The sequence below is a fragment of the Ursus maritimus genome, unplaced genomic scaffold (assembly GCF_017311325.1).
Source record: "Ursus maritimus isolate PB19 unplaced genomic scaffold, ASM1731132v1 scaffold_2, whole genome shotgun sequence".
In the NCBI taxonomy this organism is placed as follows: Eukaryota; Metazoa; Chordata; class Mammalia; order Carnivora; family Ursidae; genus Ursus; species Ursus maritimus.
The window spans coordinates 92,078,837-92,087,622 of record NW_024424452.1 but is presented as its reverse complement, the minus strand read 5'-3'; the positions used below and the strand labels follow the sequence as shown (position 1 = coordinate 92,087,622).

General features: G+C 50.6%; 1 pseudogene; it reads left to right on the top strand.

The window, feature by feature from the left end:
* Window positions 1–1,632: 1,632 nt before the first annotated feature.
* Window positions 1,633–2,413, top strand: LOC103672527 (annotated as a pseudogene).
* The last annotated feature ends 6,373 nt before the right edge of the window (window positions 2,414–8,786 follow it).

The following is an 8,786-nucleotide window of genomic DNA, read 5'->3' as shown; positions in this document are numbered from 1 at the left end:
ACACTCCTGGGACACCTGGAGTCCCTGAACTTGTGCTCCACCAACAAGCACGGACAGAGCTCAGAGCCCTGCTGCCTGCCCAGCCAGCTAGGGCTTTATCCATCCAGGACTCCCCCACTTCACACAGGGCCCCGGCATCAGGCCTCTGCTAGCTGCCCAAGAGCTTTGAAGTCATGGCCTCTGCCTTTTGAGCTCCCAGGTGGGGTAGGGTAGAGACGAAGGATAGGGTGATAGGCAGGTATGGTCCTGTTCTTTTTATCTTTTTGTAAGATTTTATTTACTTATTTGAGAGAGAGAGTGACAGCAAGCTGGAGGAGGGAGAGGGACAAGCAGTTTCCAAGCTGAGCAGAGAGCCCGATGTAGGGCTCAGTCTCACGACCGTGAGATCATGACTGAGCTGAAATCAAGAGTCAGATGCTTAGCGGACTGAGCCACCCAGGTGCCCTGGTCCTATTCTTTTTAGCACTGTGATTCTTATCCTTGATTCTCCCCCTGGATTAATGAGCTATTTGGGGAGAATCTGATTTTATATTTGGGAAGAAGAAGAATAGAAATTTTCAACCAGAGAGAATTTAAAAGACATTGTTTTACTCAAGTCTCATATTTTACAGATGGGCAAACTGAGACTCAGAGAAGCTTAGTAATGGTCCCCGGCCACAGTGGCAAAAGTTAGATTTGAAGTCAGCTTTGCCTGATTCCAAAGTCCTTGCTGGTTGCATGACACTAGCGTTTCTTAAACAGAGTGACCAAGGGAAGAGTTAAAAATACAGATTCCCCGGTCTGACCCCAGGTTTCTGAGTCCCTCTCCAGGGGCAGGGCTCAACAATCTGTGTTTTCACACAGCCCAGGTGTGGGTGAAGATGAGCCAGACTGGGAATACACTCCCCTGTGCCTTGCAGTGGGAAAGACCAGTGGGTAAGTTGAGAGGGGGCGCTGAGGGAACGAAGAGGAAAGAGAATGGAAGGGGCCTTCCGTGCTGTTGCCCAGGGCTGGCCCTGCCCCAACAATGGCGCCTGTCACTTAGTTGAGATCCTGACGTTGGGCCTGGAGGACAACTAATGACATCAAGAAAAGGCCTTTTCAGTCAGCTGTTTTCCTTACATTTCTACTGTGAAAAGGGGATATCATGCCTGTGGAATTCAGCTGCAAAGAGTCATCTCCAGATCTATTTTTAAATTCTCCAGAAATGAAGAAAGAAACGCCTGTCAAGGTTCAGAATGTGCTCATCATTTTCCTGATTCAGGAAAACTGCCTTGATTTAGTGCTCATTGCTTACAAGTCTGCGCTCACAGACAAATCAGCGGAGTGTGAGGTATGCAGGCAGCGAGGGAGCTTCAGCTGAGGGAGACTGAGTCACAGAGGACTCCAGAGAGCAGGAGGAGGAGGGGCTCCCCTTCTGTCACTCCTCCTTGGCTGTGCCCAAGGTCCGGAGCTGCCTCAGGCCTGGTGATCTGAGCACCTCTCCCAGAGCTCTTGGTAGGAGACTTTGTGACGGTCCCTTGGGAAGCTTTTTAGTGGATCTGATAATCTGAGGGAAGACGTTGTTTTAAAGACAATTAAAATTGGGCTCTCTGCTCCTCCGCATTTGACAGACATCTTCTGGTGCAGTGCCAGCCATGTCCCTGAGACAGGATGGTGAAGGTCAGGGTACACAGATTTGGCCATAGTGGGCACCTGGTCCCCAGGGCAGATTTAACTCTGGCAAAGTGGCTATTGTCACCATCAGTGACCCCTTCATTGACCTCAGCACCATGGTCTACATGTTCTAGTATGATCCCCCCACAGCAAATCCAACAGCACAGTCAAGGTTGAGAACAGGAAACTTGTCATCAATGGAAAGCCCATCTACATCTTCCAGGAACAAAATCCCGCCAATGTCAAATGGGGTGACGTTGATGCTGAGTGTGTTGTGGAGTCCACTGGGGTCTTCACCACGATGGAGAAGGCTGGGGTTCACTTGAAGGGTGGGGCCAAGAGGGTCATCATCTCTGCCCCTTTGCTGATGTCCCCACGTTTGTGATGCGCATGAACCATGAAAATATGACAACTACCTCTAGACTGTCAGCAATACCTCCTGCACCACCAACTGCTTGGCCCCTCTGGCCAAGGTCATTCATGACAACTTCAGCATCGTGGAGGGATTCATGACACAGTCCGTGCCATCACTGCCACCCAGAAGACTGTGGATGGCCCCTCTGGGAGGCTGTGGTGTGATGGATGAAGGGCTGCCCAGAACATCATCCCTGCTTCTACTGGCACCACCAAAGCTGTAGGCAAGGTCATCCCTGAGATGAATGGGAAGCTCACTGGCATGGTCTTCCATGTTCCCACCTCCAGCGTGTCAGTTGTAGATCTGATCTGCCACCTGGAGAAAGCTGCCAAATACAATGACATCAAGAGGGTGGTGAAGTAGGCATTGGAGGACCCCGTCAAGGGCATCCTGGGGTACTCTGAGGACCAGGTTGTGTCCTGTGACTTTAACAGTGATACCCACATGTGATATGCACATGCACGTCACTCACTGGCTGCGAGCTCTCTTGCCCCATCCTCCCCTCCATCCCAGTCCTGGTCCCTGTGTTCAGGGACGGCGACACTGATGCTGCGTGAGCTTGTGTTTGACTCATTTTAATTGGAGGTCATGTGGGTGACCAGAAGTTGTGCCTCAATATAATAGAACTTGCAAAATCCAAGCCCACCTGCTTCTCTCTACCTAACCAGTTCCACCAGATGTACCTGGTGTCCCTATGGAGCCTCTGCTCCCATCGGTCTCCTGCCTGGATGGCCCATCGGAAACGACCCAAGGGAGAAGCAGCTGCAGGAATGACTCTTCTCCCCAGTCCAGCTTCCTCAGAGGTAATATTCCTTCCAGTGTGTGTTGTTTGTTTTTAACCATATTCTTCTAATTCCTTGAATGGGTGAATAGCTAACCATGCTGCAAACTCGGCTAACACAAACAGGGGTTCGTGTCATAATTAAATTAAACTTACCCAACAGTCAATAAGACTTGCAAAATGATAGGAGGCATAAAGGCGTTACTTTGCTCCCTGGTAATTAATCCTGGTGGACATCAATAAGCCCAACCATTGCCTTCCCAAGTACCGTACTTCTCAAGCTGCAGGCTTAATAGAGGCTTTTCGAGTTCTTTTTTTTTTTTTTTTAAGATTTTATTTATTTATTCGACAGAAATAGAGACAGCCAGCGAGAGAGGGAACACAAGCAGGGGGAGTGGGAGAGGAAGAAGCAGGCTCATAGCAGAGGAGCCCGATGTGGGGCTCGATCCCATAATGCCGGGATCACGCCCTGAGCTGAAGGCAGACGCTTAACCGCTGTGCCACCCAGGCGCCCCGGCTTTTCGAATTCTTAGATATTAGCTGGGCTGTCTGGTTTTCTGTTGACTGGACACCAACCAACATTTCTTTCCTATTGGAGGAGAATCTCCCAGTGTGTAAGGTCTTGATAGATGTTTACTTTGGAGACTAAAAAGGCCAGGTATTTCTTCTCTCTGCACTCAGGGATCCAGGTCATCAGCCTGACTCAATACATGTGCCAAGACGTCAACGTTGAGCAAGGGACACAAAGTGCAGAGGCACTAGAATTCTTCCACAGTGATGAGGGGTCCATACCAGGCCATTCTGGCTAAAAAGCATTTATTGTGCTTCCTGCTTCTTTCCTGCAGACTCACCCCATACCTCTTTCCAATAAATTCCCTTTCCGGTTACAACAACCAGACACTGTTTCTGTTTCTGGTTCCTGAAATCACTCCCTCAGTTGTGGCAGTCACCCGCCCCACAGCTGCTCCACCCTTTTCTTGCTAATAGAAGCCCAAGGTTTCATTTGTTGGTACATCCACCTGGTCCAAGTGAATGGATCATGATTGGTCAGTCCCATCCTCTTGTCCAGTGACCTGTGACCCAGTTCTGGCCAAAGAGACCCAAGAGGAAGCTGCTAGATAAAAGCTTTTTCCTTACTGAATGTGCCCCTCCCCCATTCTTCCTGCTTGAGAAGCTGCTACAGGGGAAGGAAAGTCTGGAGCCATCTTGCCATGATGAGGGGACACAGCAGCAGCCGTGAAGAAGGCAGAGAGAGAAGACAGAAGAGCCGAAGTCCTTCATGACCTCCTAGAGACACCACACCAATCCCAGAACCACCTCCCTCTGGTCTGTGGGTTTGCTATAGTGAATCAGCCCATCATTTAGTTCTTTATTCCAAGTGTTGTGTTATTTGCAGCTGAAACATTCATATATGCTGATTCACTGAATTTCACTGTTTTCCCAAATAATTAATCACAAAGTTTTGGAGCTGGATGACATGTGGGAAATCAGCTATCCCTTTGTAATAGAAGCAGCTGAGGCAGATGTGGAGGCAGAAGGAGAAGAACGAGGACCTCCTTGGTCCTACCCTATGGCAGATCCTCCAACACCCTGAAGACCGAGCACCCAGTGCAGGGGCACTGCTGGGCAACCGCGGGGACAGAGCCTGAATCCTGGTGTGTGAGAGCTGTGGGCAAAGGGGCAAAAAAAGAAGGGCAGAATGGGCTGGGCTTGGACCAGTCTGTGGCCAGAGACACCTGAGACACCAGAGCCTGAGGAAGGGTGAGATGTGTTTCCAGCTCGTTCTGTCAGGGCTCACGCACACAACACACACAGGCAACCCCCCCCACACACACACATACACACACACCCCCCTTCACCCTGGGCTCCACTTCCCAGCCTCTTGAGCCTCTGGGATCTCCTGTTTCCCTACTGGCCTGGCAGCAGGGTCCTCTTCCTCTCACGGATGAGTGCTTTTTGTGGTTTGGGTTGGTTGCATGCCCTGTGTTTTGGTCTACTTCACAATTTTCCTTGCCGCTGTGCTTGGACCAGCGATAGCTTGAGGAGAGCCTGGAAATCAACTTCTGTATTCTGCAAAGCTGCGAAAGAGTGAACCAGACCTAGTGGGGATCATCAGTCACGGAAAGCAGCTAGCTGGCAGAGATGCTGGTGTGCTGTGATTTCTTCAGAGGCTTCAGAAAGACCCCTCCCCCAGCTGCCACCCACATCATGCTTCCTGGGCCTGGGAAATCAGTGCTAAAATTCCACCATTAGAGATACAGTGTAAATATTCCCTGGAGACAGCATGCCCCATGATACTCCTCAGGGTGGATGACCTCTTATGATCCTTTCAGGAGGGTAGACATCGGGAGGGATGGGAGCCATGTGATGGTTAGCTCCATGTGTCGACTTGACTGGGCTGCCCGGTGCCCAGATATCTGGTCAAACATTGTTCTAGGTGTTTTGGAAGGAGATGGACATTTAAGTTGGTGCACAGTGAGTAGAGCAGATTGCCCTTCCTAGTGTGAGTGGCCTCATCCAATCAGTTGAAGTCCTAAATAGAATTAAAAAAACAAAAAACAAAAAAAACTTCTCCTGAGCAAGAGAGAATTCTCCAGCCAACTGCCTTCTGTATCCAGCCAACTGCAGACTTCATCTGCAATATCTTCTCTTCCTGATTCTACCACAGATGGTCTTTGGACTATAATATGTGTATATATAATACATATACATTCTATTAAATGCATTCCTTGGGAGAACTTGACTGATACAAGTGGGTCAAGGGTAACATCAGAAGATTCCTTTCGTTATACAGGACAGTCTCTGCCAGTCTGTCCTGCTGACAGGGCACACAAGGGGACCAAGAGGACAGTGGGGATGGTTGCATCCTTCCAAGGGGAAAAAAATTGGGGGGAGGGAGAGGGCAGGAAGGAGGGTGGCAGGTATGTCAAGCCATAGTGGAAGACCTAAGCCATCAGGGTGAGGCGTGGACAGTTACATGAGTAGTGGCCACTAGGGAGTCACTAGAGGTTCTTGAGACAGAGAATGGCATAATCCAAACACTAAATCTGGTGGCTCTGTGGAGAGGGACTGAATGAGGGGACTGTGGTCAGGGACCCCAGGGAAGACACAGTGAAAGGCTGAGCGTGGGCTTGGGGGGATGGGAGAAAAATCATGAAAAAGGAACAAAGTAGAATCCAAGTGGCCAGGTCCCCAAGTACATGATGGGGGAATGCTGACTCCGTGAAGGAAACTAAAAAGTGAGGCCAGGGAGCTGGTTTGTGGGGAAGAACTAGTGAGTATAAGGTGCTGGTAGGTCATCCAAGTGGAGATATTAGTGCAATTATTATTGACCAACACACACTGAGAACATAGTCTCTACCATGCACCACATTAAGCCCTTCGCGTGCATTATCCCATTTATTCCTCACAGCCTCCCAATGGGTAGATGCTATTATTATCCCCATTTTACAGATGAGAAAATTAAGGCTCAGAGAATTTAAGTACTTGCCAAATTCCCACAGCTAATAAGAACCCAGTTTTCGTACAAAGCACCTAACTACCTCTAGGCTCTGGCACTTGGGCAAGAGGTCAGAAGCTGGTCCATGGCCACAGGGATGACAAGAGGGGTCTTAGGAGTATCTGGGACCTCCAAGGAAATTTGGAGGAGGAAATGGACAGGAGAACTAATCTCTATTGAATATCCTTAGACAAGTATTTAACTATCACCATCTGTCAGCCTTTAATCAGACCTCTAAGAGCAACTTCCCCTTTCAGTAGGATTAAAGTGGGGTCTGGAGTTGGTGTCGATGTCCCACCAACAGCTCACTAACCACAGTGCAGAGTCGCCCTTACCTGAGCACGAAGGAGGTCCCTTGCTCCTTCCACTCTCCAGCTCAAGTCCCCAATTTCTATTTTTTTTCCTAACCAGGAGTTCTTTTCCAGTTGTGAATCTGGACAGCAAAGGCAGGTGGGGTGGGGACCGGGTTTGGGGGTCACTATAGTTTTCAATTATTCCCTGGGGAGCTTCAACACTAGTCTGGGATGGGGAGGCATTGAGGAGACCAGAGAGCCAAGAGGACGGCCAGAGAAGGGGAGATGTTGGAGACAGAGAAATAGGGAAGGAAGGCATGAGGGCGCTGGGGCCACAGAAGCATTCACCCTCTCTCGAGTCTCACTTTTATCCACTAACACCCCCACCCTCACTTTCTTGACTCCCTTTTCATCTCCTAAAAAAAAGAAACTCAAGAAAACACCTGAACTGAAACTAATTGATCCCTTTTCCCTCAAAGGCAATCCCATGGCTCTGACCTCCCGGGGACCGCCTTCAATGCCTCCCCCTTCCTCACCCACATCTCTGCAGGAGCCAAGAGCAGACCAGTTAGCCTCAGAAACTTCTCCTTCATCAGACCATCCCTGTGACCCCATGAGAAAAGGGGTTAACCTTGGGAACTGGAGGAAAGTTCCTACTTGCCTACCTTCACCCTCATTCATAGCCTGGCAAGAAGAGGTGGGGATGAATGGGAGGTATTCCACCTCAGTCCTTCCTGCTTTGAGTCTGTCTTCCTCACCCAGGTCTGTGTTCCCAGGGCCCAGCACACCTGGGGTTCTTGACAAGTGATTGTGGGATAAACGAATGAATGAACAAACATGAAATGAAAGGTGCCAAGGGCAGAGACTGCTGGATGGGGGAAGCTCCAGTCTCCCTGGCTAGCACAGCAGTGAGTCATGGGGCTCTCCACAGCTCCAAGGCAAAGCTCTGAAAACCATTAGCCCTGACTCAAGCCCAGCTGGCATGGAGTGGGCTTTAGTCTGCCTGCTGCAAAGGTCACATACTGGGTGCCCACCCCTGGGACCAGTGGCCTTGCCTCCAGTACACAATGCCCCCAACCAGGTCCAGGCTCAGCCCTCTGCCATTGTCGTATTTGGGCAAGGCAGTGGGTTGGAAGCTGCCAGCAGGCGGGGACTTGGGCTCACCACCTGTGTACCCTCAGGGACAGGCTCACCGTAAGTGGTGGGTGGATGTCAGGGGGAAAGAATGGCTCAGTAGGTGCCAGCGTCTTGAACACAGCTGTCATCAGTCCACACGGCAGTTCTGTGAGGCAGATGAGGAAATAAGCATGGGCAAAGAAATTAGGAAATTTCTTAAAGCTCTTTTGGTAGCAGAGAACTGGGGTTTGTTCAAATCAGTCCTTCTGTTCTAAAGGCCATGTTCCTTCTATCAACCCTAAAACCTCAAATGGATCTGGGACCTGGAGGGATAGCCATGGTGTCCCCAAGTCCAGGCAATTAGTGCTCTCCCCCTCCCCACCCAGGCTGAGTCGGGGAGGGCAGCAACTCCTTTTAGGCCTTGAGGTGGCTCACCGACGTGTCGCTGAGACGGGGTCTCTGTGGCCTCTCAGATGCCAGGATGGGGAAGGGGGGGACTCTTCCTGAGACCTACAGGGCCTGGGTCAGGTCTGGATCCTAAGGGTGAGCCTCCTGCTTCTACCCCCAAACCTGAGGGCCTCTTCCTCTTGCTGGGGCCTGGGGGCCCACAGCACACAGCCAGAGGTCAGGCCACACCCACTCTCTAGAAGCACCCAGTGTCCCCTGGGTGAGAAGAAAGGCAGAGCCAAAGAGCCTGGCAAGGGGAGACCATTGGGCACTTGACCCCAAAGCAGGGTGAGCACATGGGCCGACCCAGCAGCTACAAGCAGGCTTGGGTGCCTGAGAGGCAGCTTGAAAGGGCCCCAATCACAGTCAGCCAACTCCAGCTGAGTCCATGCCTTGCCTTCCAGAGCTCTGTGCCCTTGAGCAAGTCACTGGACCTCCGTGAGAGCCCTTCCCCGTGATCATCGTACACTTCAGAAAACTCTGAGAGCATCGAATGAGATGGTGGGTGTGAGTGAAGCACTGCCCAGCAAAGCGAACGAAAGAAACAGAGAGAAAACATTCAATTAACATTCGTTCAATGGAACTGTTCTTACTTCTAGC